General features: G+C 47.4%; 1 long non-coding RNA gene and 1 pseudogene across 1 annotated transcript; both read left to right on the forward strand.

Moving 5' to 3' along the window:
• Positions 1–8,056, forward strand: part of LOC120688805 — a 36,191-nt pseudogene extending 28,135 nt beyond the window's left edge.
• Positions 4,260–5,264, forward strand: LOC120693496. The gene is made up of 2 exons (XR_005682998.1): positions 4,260–4,364; positions 5,043–5,264. It is a non-coding gene; the product is annotated as an uncharacterized LOC120693496 (long non-coding RNA).
• Positions 8,057–9,364: the final 1,308 nt, after the last annotated feature.

The raw sequence follows: 9,364 nt of genomic DNA on the forward strand, positions 1-9,364 counted from the left end.
TTTACGAAAGGTGTCGCGGTTGATGAACCTCCACCGCAGATGATGTCAGGTGTCGCGGTCCATGAGTGGTTACAGTCGCTGATAGTTAAAGAAGGTGGAGGTTTTGTGGGTTATGGCGAAGAACATGCCTGGACTCAGAAGTCGGGCCTGTGGAGGCTTCCCTACATGGATGATCTTCTTCTTCCTCATAACATTGATATGATGCACTCGGAAAAAAAATATTGCTGAGGCACTCCGGGGTACAACCATGGACATTCTTGATAAAACAAAGGACAATGTTAAGGCCCGAGTGGATCAAGCTACTTTATGCGATAGACCAAAATTGAATATTCCGCCACCCAAAGATGGTAAGAAATGAAAAAAGCCTGCAGCTGAATTCGTCCTGAAGAAGCACCAAAGGAAAGAAGTACTAGAATGGTTCCAGACTTTAATGTTCCCCGATGGGTATGCAGCAAATCTAAGGAGAGGGGTCAACTTATCTACTATGCGAATCAATGGGCTGAAGAGTCATGACTACCACATATGGATTGAGCGGCTCCTTCCGGTGATGGTTCGAGGCTATCTCGCTGACCATGTCTGGCAAGTGCTGGCAGAGTTAAGCAATTTCTTCCGCCAGCTATGTGCTAAGGAGTTGTCTCGGGCTGTGGTTGAACAAATAGAAAAATTGGCTCCTGTGTTGCTTTGTAAGTTGGAGAAAATCTTTCCACCCGGCTTCTTCAATCTGATGCAGCATATGATTTTGCACCTCCCGTATGAGGCATGGATGGGGGGGCCTATTCAGGGACGTTGGTGCTACTCGATTGAGAGACAAAAAAAGATCCTTCGAACCAAATGCAAAAATAAATGCAAAATAGAAGCTTCCATTGCAGAAGCATACATTCTGGATGAAGTCTCCAACTACATAACAAAATACTATGGTGAAACCCTTCCAAGCGTGCACAATCCATCCACTCATTACAATGCAGTTGAAAATGAAACGAACCTCAGCCTATTCAAAGGGCAACTTGGAAGTGCAAGTGGTGCGACTCCTAAGACCTTACTCAATGAAGAGTTGCGCACTATCATGATGTATGTGTTGACCAACCTAGTGGAAGTCGAGCCGTACATACAGTAAGTTCTCAACAAACTATTTGCTCGACTATTAACTATTCTGCATCCAACCCCCTTTACCTCTCGTTTATATAGGGAATTTACTCAACAATTCTGGCGTCGCCGAAGAGTTCCAACCCCGCATGAAGTTGACACCCTTCTTAAGTCCGGTGCGGGACAAAGAGCCCCCGATTTCATTTCTTGGTTCAAGCACAAGGTATAACAAATCCTCATACTTGTTAGACATTTGAAGTTTCTTGTCCGTGCGAATAGTATAACAAACCATCATACTTCTACCTGCAAGCCCAAAATGATGCATCTATGTGTCCCGAGTTGAGACAAGTTGCCAATGGTTGTGCCTATAGGGTCTTGTCATACTCCGGTTATGATGTCAATGGATATCGCTTTCACACAAAAATCCACGAGCAGAGTCGGCCCAATCGAAGAACCACAAATTCCAGCATTTGTACGACAACCCTTGATGGGGTCGAGTATTATGGCATAATTGAGGAAATCTATGAACTCACATTTCATGGTTGCAAACCTCTTAAGCCTGTCATATTCAAATGCCATTGGTTTGATCCTAACGAAGTGCGACGGACTCCTCATCTCGGCCTAGTCAAAATTCGCCAGTCATCAGTGTATCCAGGAGATGATGTCTATATTGTGGCTCAACAAGCCACGCAAGTTTATTATCTTTCATATCCGTGCAAAACCGACGATCACCTTACGGGATGGGACGTGGTGTACAAGGTATCACCACACGGTAAAGTAACTATTCCAAATAATGAGGATTACAACATAGACCCAAACACATATGACGGGGAGTTCTTTCAAGAAGATGGGCTTGAAGGGCATTTTGAGATAGAATTAACCGGAGTGATCGAAATGGAAGTACACGATGATGAAATGGTTGATGACGAGGACGACATTGATGAGGAGGTTCTTAATGCGAAGGACCTAGAATTACTTGAGCGATTACAATTAGGCGATGACAATGAGCATGAAATTCCACCTTTAGAGCACGGGCTTGGACTTCTCGACTTGCGTGATAGTGATGATGAGACATATGATCCAGCTAATCCCGATGAAGATGATTATTTCTAATACATGTATGATCCATACTATTTGATTTATTAATGTTACTTTTTAATTATGTCGTATTTTTTTTCTTTCTCTTTATAAGATCGTTTTGTATATATGTGCTGATTGGTTTACTATTTTTAATTGCAGCTGATTGAAGAAAGATGCCGGGTGGCGGACTTCAACGATCGGCCGCCTCACTGTACAGAAGAATGATGCCACACTCGGATGCTGGTGAGGGCTCCGATAGGAGTTCCGGGTTGGGGCGAGGCAAGGGTCGAGGGAAGGGTGGACCCAAGAGGGGTCGAGGGAAGGGTGGAGGCAGGAGGCGTCGGGAGCCTTCGCCTGTACCGCCGTCTGAGGAGGAGGAGGAGGAGGAGGTGGTGGTGGTGGAGCCTGCCCAGGACCAGGAGCAGGAGCGGGAGGAGGAGTGGCAGGCGGACGCACAGGAGGAGGAGGGGAGTCATCTAGTGCTGAGGAGGACACGGCCGAGGATACCTCTACGCCGGCTGTCTGGTTGCGAGGTCTCTCGCGACTCCCAGATAGGCCGATACATGTTGCCTTGCGCCCGCTGATTCGACCGTCCGGGGATATGTAAGTAATTTGACATTTTATTACTACCTTTTTCATTTCCTAACTCGAAAATTACATTACAAACTAATATTTTCTCTTAATCAATGGTTGCAGGAGTTGGACTGTCCTCAGTGGTGGTGCTCACAAACGCAAGGTCAACGGCATCCTGGGTCTTTTGTGCAGGGAGCACTTCCCAGGCCTGGTCCACTATCAAGGACGATACGAGCCGGCCTGGACGTGGGACCACTACATCGCCGCCAACAACGATCAGTTGGATCGGAGCGGCAGAGCCTTTGAGAACAAGGCGGAGCGGGTAAAGGGCGAGCTTTGGGTAAGTTTTTTCCGTCAAAAAATGGTGAATACATCACATTCATTCAATATTTTTTCAATGATAACATGATCCATTGTCTTTATATGCAGGATTTTTACAGGTGTGATGAGAGATACGAGGAGCGGGCGGCGATTATGGCTGACAATCGATGCATTAAACTCGTCATGGACATGCATTATGAGGCGCAAGTCCAGTGCGTCATCAACTTTTGTGCACTTTTCCTAAAGCAGAAGATCGGGAAGCCCGAGGCGAGAGAGTTGAAGCTGACCCGAGAGCAATATTTACAGGTAAGTTTAAGTTTATTTTGAGATTAAAAACATCGTTAAATGTTTCTCTTCTTACTTGTCATGCATTTGATCACGTGTAGGTTCATGCGTGGTGGTGTCGTAATGATACCGTGTGCTGGGAGCGCATAGTGGACAAGTGGTTCGACCCGGAGTGGCAGGAGAAGCACGATGCTGGCCGTCAGCGGCGATTGCTGATGCCAGGTCCAGTGCACCACCAAGGCAGCCTCAACAACGACGAGTACAGGGCTAAATGGGTACACACTACACAGACTGATTTCTCTAATCTAACGTTCAATTCAGCATAATTGGTAATCATCTTTTTCCTTTTTCGCAGTCGTCCTCACATGAAGGACAGGAGTGCCCCCCATTCATGGGATGGGCTCTGGCCAGCAAGGGCAAGGCGACATCCAACGTCACCTACAACCCTGACGACCCGCCCTCGGCGTACAGCAACCTGTCCGTCCACAGTCGTATCCAGGCGTACACAGAGATGGGAAGACAGGTCTATGGGCCAGACTAGGATCCGAGGACCCAGCCCCTTGATGGAGAAGTGATTATGAGGGCGGGAGGAGGCAAGAAACATGGGCGCTACTATGTTGGCGACGGCCTTGTAGACACGGCCAGCACTCCCACCCTCTCTCAGATTCGAGCGAGGAGCACGACCAATAGCCCGGCCATACGCCCACGGCTGTCCGCGTCGCAGCTCCAAGTGCAGGAAATTCAAGTTTTTTTCTTATTTATTCATAGTTCGTTCGTTTTGTACATATATTTGATTTGCATTGTAACATTGTCATGAAATATTGTAGAACCAAATGCTAGCGCAAAAGGCGGCATACGAGGCGGCGTTGGCAGAAGAGAGGAGATTACGACAAGAGAACGAGCAGAAGTAGGCGGCCGAGATGGCCCAGATGTACAACTACATTCGAAGTCTTTCTGTCCAAATGGGTAATCCCATCCCAGCCATGCAATTCCCTGTGGCTCCTGCTTCTACTACTCCTCTGGTGAGTATCTTGATTTTCATTTGCAGTAATTTGGTCGATCTAGTTTTGCAAATCAAATTCAAAACTGAAGTTTCGAATTACAAGATGCATTATCATAGGAATTCGAAATCAGGTATTTCAATGAAAGTTTGAACTTTTGTTGAGCATTAGACTAAAAGCGGTCTGCACAGATTTGCTAGTGCGTCATATGAGGGTAGAGGGCAGCCCTATGGTATATATAGGAATGTTCTAAAGCAAATTGTATTTTCAACAGAGGGAGTATTGTTTATTTGGAGCACCCAATATAGGAGCTACAAAATCCACAGCTGAAAGTGTCCTCGGATTAAAATGGTTTATGCTACCTGAAATCCAAATTCAATGTTAATAATATATTGTAGTACAAATTTCAACATTTTTGACATGTGTAGATGAAAATGTTTATATTGGTAAGTTAAAGTCCGGAGATATGGTTTCATGGTTTCATGCATTATCTTGACACCAAGCTAAAAGAAGCTAGGCTAAAGTTATATTCTTGGATAAAGTTTTTCCTTGCAAGATTGAGTTGCTCTTTTTACATCTGATCCTTTACCTGCTTCGACCTCTCTACAGCGGTTGGATCTTTAAACTCATTTCATGAATTATAACTTAAGAACTTGGTTTTTGTCTCACCTACAATTTATTGTCTTACATTTTTTGTAGAATCTATCGGCGGCATCGAATACGCCAGAATTGTCGCCGGGCGTACAAAACATGTTGCCACCTCAGCTCAACGCCCCACCGCCGTTCGACGACCCACCTCAGCCATGAACTTGTTAATTTGTGCCTCTATGGATGTAAACTTGATGATGCTAGGAGGATTTTCAATAAGGATTTGTGGATTTGTAAACTTGTGAACTTAATTTATGCATTGACTTGTGAATTTGTGGTTTGTCATGATATATATATATATATATATATATATATATATATATATATATATATATATATATATTGCATGTGCTTGTTATGATATATGATCTATGATATATGGTTTGAGTGGGTACTTTAAACGCGAAAAAAAACAGGTTGTTTCTGGTTACTTTGTCGTGTGCCATGGACTTGGCACACGGTAAAGTGTGCACAATTCGCCGTGTGCCAGGAGGCGGCACACGGCGAACTGACCATCCTTTGCCGTGTGCCGAGGGCCCTGGCACACGGCGAACTAATTATCTTTGCCGTGTGCCTGAAATCGTAGCGCACGTCGAATTCATCCTGACGCCGTCAGGTTCCGGTCCCGCCGTCTTCTTGCTTTTTTGCGCCGTGTACCTCGACAAACACACGGCAAAGTTTTTTTCCGTGTGCCCGAAATTTGGCACACGGCAAACTTGGCCTTTGCCGTGCCTATAGTTGCCGTCAGCGCTTCGCCGTGCGCGACCCTCGGCGAAATCTTCACCGTGTGCCTGGGGGGCTTCGCCGTGTGCCTGGGGCACACGGCGAAGTATCGAAATCCGGTAGTGATGATAGATGAGGCAATGCATATATTTGACCAAATGAGGAAGCAAGGGTCGAGTCCTGATGCGGTCAACTATGGGACATTAATAGATGCACTTTGCAAGTTGGGAAGAGTGGATGAGGCTATGCTTAAATTCAATCAGATGATCCATGAAGGGGTGACTCCAGATATTGTTGTTTATGGCTCACTAGTTTATGGACTGTGCACTGTTGACAAAAATGGGAGAAGGCCGAGGAATTATTTTCTGAAATGCTGAATCAAGGGATCCATCCCAATGTCATGTTTTTCACCACAATAATGCGTAACTTTTGCAATGGAGGATGCACTACCGGAAACCCGCTGGTTGCCGGGTACCGAAAGCTTTGCCGTGTGCCACATATCGGGCACACGGCAAACATAGCCTTTGCCGTGTGCCGAAAAGGCAACACACGGCAAAGGACCCAACACATGGCAAAGCCCATGTTTACAGTGTGCCTGGCTTCCTGACACACGGCAAAGGAGACACACACGGCAAACGTGCCTGTATGCCGTGCGTGCGCAAGATGAACACACGGCAAAAATAAAAACACACGGCAAAATTCAAAGTTTGCCGTGTGCCACAGTTGTAACACACATCAAACATGAGGCACACGGAAAGTTTTTGTTAAAAAAACTTGATTCTGCCATTGCAACTTTTATGGGTAACTTGTTATTGTGTCACTTTAAATTAGATTTTGGTATTTTTCTCGATCCTTTTGCTATATTTAACTTTTTTATTTCAATGAAATGAATTTCATAGAATAAGTGAAGTTTGAATTGCAATACTTTTACATAGAAAAATAATGAAGAAAAAAAATTATATTAACATCCTGAGATCCCATGTGAGACCATATCCAAAAAAGGGATGGAAAATTCGAAATTCTTGCTCATGAAACATGCCCTGGTACATGTGGCCCAATAGTTTTAAAATTCTATAAAAAACAAACGTAGTCTAAAAAATATAAGATTTGTCATGATATTATGATTTCATACTTGAATGCTATGGTAAAAATTTGAAAAGGTTTCGTACAAGTTTTCACCTGTACTCCTTATAAATCGAAGTACATCCAGAAAAGATCTATAGAGTTGAGAAGAAGCCGTTGAGATTGGAAGTCAAAGTGTTGATCAAATTGGATGTTGACTTCAAAACTTTTTGTACATGCAATAAATATCTTAGGATCTTTCATGCCAAAGTTTGGCTATTTTTCAGTTTTGTTTGATAATTTTAAATTTTTTTTGCAATTAAACAATATCATGTGATATACATTGAACTTTAGCTATAGGTGCATAAAATAATGATTTTTTTCAATATAATAATCAAACAAAAAATGCTGATTCAAATGTGCAAGATATCTAAAGTGTTTTCATTTAATTTTATTTTGATAAGATATGGTTCAGTTCCATATAATTATAAAACAGAAAACGTCTTTGCCGTGTGGCACATGATCAGGCACACAGCAAAGGACTTTGACGTGTGCCATAGCGCGGGGCACACGGCAAAGCTGGCTGATGCCGCCGCCGGCGACGCTCGCCGCCAGGCCGTCGCATCCACGCCTCGCTCCCAGGTCGCCGCGTCCACGCCTCACCAAACCGCTGGCCACGTGCGCCGCCCGCGCTCGCCGGTCCCACCGCTGCCCCGCGCCCACTTCTTTGCCGTGTGCCGAATCGCGGGGCACACGGCAAAGGGGGCAGCTTTGCCGTGGGCCAGATCGGGGCACACGGCAAAGCGCCCGCCCCTTATCCCCTTTGAGCCTCACACATGCCATACACACTCAGACACACACGCACCCCGTCACCTACCACCTGCTCGCGCCCACGCCACCCTGTCACCCCCGCTCGCTCCCACGCCAACGCCGCCGGCCAAGCTCGCGCCTGCGCTCCCCCGTGCCCACGCTCGCTCCCCGACGCCACGCTCGCCGCGCCCACACGCCCGCGGGCTCACCACCCCACATCCCGCGCTCGGCCCGTGCACAAACGGCCTCGCCCGCCGACACCGACGCCAACGCCCAAGCCCACGCTCGACACGCCGTTGCCGACGCCCGCGCCTGCGCTCAACACGCCGTCGCCCGCGCTCGCCACGCCGAGGGCCTCCCTCGCCACCGCTCGCCGTGCCGAGGGCCACGCCACCCCGAGCTCGCCGGCGCACGGGCGGGGTTGCGACGCCACCTCCGTCACCCTGCACGTCGCCATGGCCGCCGGCTAAGCGGGTCGCCGCCCATGCTTGCCGAGCCCACGCCGGCCGGCCCCCGTGCCCACGCTCACCGCGCTCCGATCCCATGCTCGCCGTGCTCCGCGGCCACGTTCGCCCACAGCCGCCTGCGCTCGGGCATGCCCGCTAAGCTCGTCGCAGCACAGGGCCCGCCGCACATCCCCGCCACCGCCGTGCTCGGCCCGGCCCCTGCCATGGCCGCCGGCTGAAGTGGCCCCGGGAGTAGTGCTCCATCGCCGGAGTGTTGCTCCATCGCCGCCGACGTCCACTACTTCACGGCCAACCGCCTCGACCGCCGTCGAGCCCTAGGTGAGCACGTGCAAAAGGCCGTCGCTCCTTCTCATGTTCATAGTAGATTACATAATCTCGTGGGGTTTTGTTCTTTCTTGTATTTGTTTCGGGTAGATCGAATGATGGGTGCCGAGGGTTCAGATGGAAAAACATCTCCCCCCTTTCTGGCATCCATCTTTTGGTTCTTCCGATGGTATTTTTGGTTCGGACCTTTTGAAAGGTTTAAGCCCCTTAGCGTTCGTTTTGCACTTATTGTGCCCTTTGTGCCGAAGTTTTTTGGGTTCGGACCTTTTGAATGGTCGAAGCCCCTTGGCGTTCGTTTTGCACTTTTTGTGCCTTTTGTGCCGAAGGTTTTTTTTTGTTCGGGCATTTTGAAAGGTCGAAGTCCCTTGACGATCGTTTTGCACTTATTGTGCCTTTGGTGCCGAAGGTTTTTTGTTCAGACCTTTTTGAAAGGTCGAAGCCCCTTGGCGTTCGTTTTGCACTTATTGTACCTTTTGTGCCGAAGGTTTTTTGGTTCGGGCCTTTTGAAAGGTCGAAGCCCCTTGGCGATCGTTTTGCACTTTTTGTGCCTTTTGTACCGAAGGTTTTTTGGTTCGGTCCTTTTGAAAGGTCGATGCCCCTTGGCGATCGTTTTGCACTTATTGTGTCTTTTGTGCCGAAGGTTTTTTGGTTCTGACTTTTTGAAAGGTCTAAGCCCCTTGGCGTTCGTTTTGCACTTTTTGTGCCTTTTGTGCCGAAGGTTTTTTTTTGTTCGGGCCTTTTGAAAGGTCGAAGCCCCTTGGCGATCGTTTTGTACTTATTGTGCCTTTGGTGCCGAAGGTTTTTTGTTCAGACCTTTTTGAAAGGTCCAAGCCCCTTGGCGTTCGTTTTGATAAGTATGCAAAGTTTGCAGATTCTGCATACTTTGCTAACTTGCTCTTTTATGTAGCATGTAGATGCTGGCCGAAGCTTGCCATTTGGGCTGCTTAGGCGAAGGTGACACTTTGTTTGGGGGGAATTCATTGCTTT

The sequence above is a fragment of the Panicum virgatum genome, chromosome 9N (genome assembly GCF_016808335.1).
Source record: "Panicum virgatum strain AP13 chromosome 9N, P.virgatum_v5, whole genome shotgun sequence".
In the NCBI taxonomy this organism is placed as follows: domain Eukaryota; kingdom Viridiplantae; phylum Streptophyta; class Magnoliopsida; order Poales; family Poaceae; genus Panicum; species Panicum virgatum.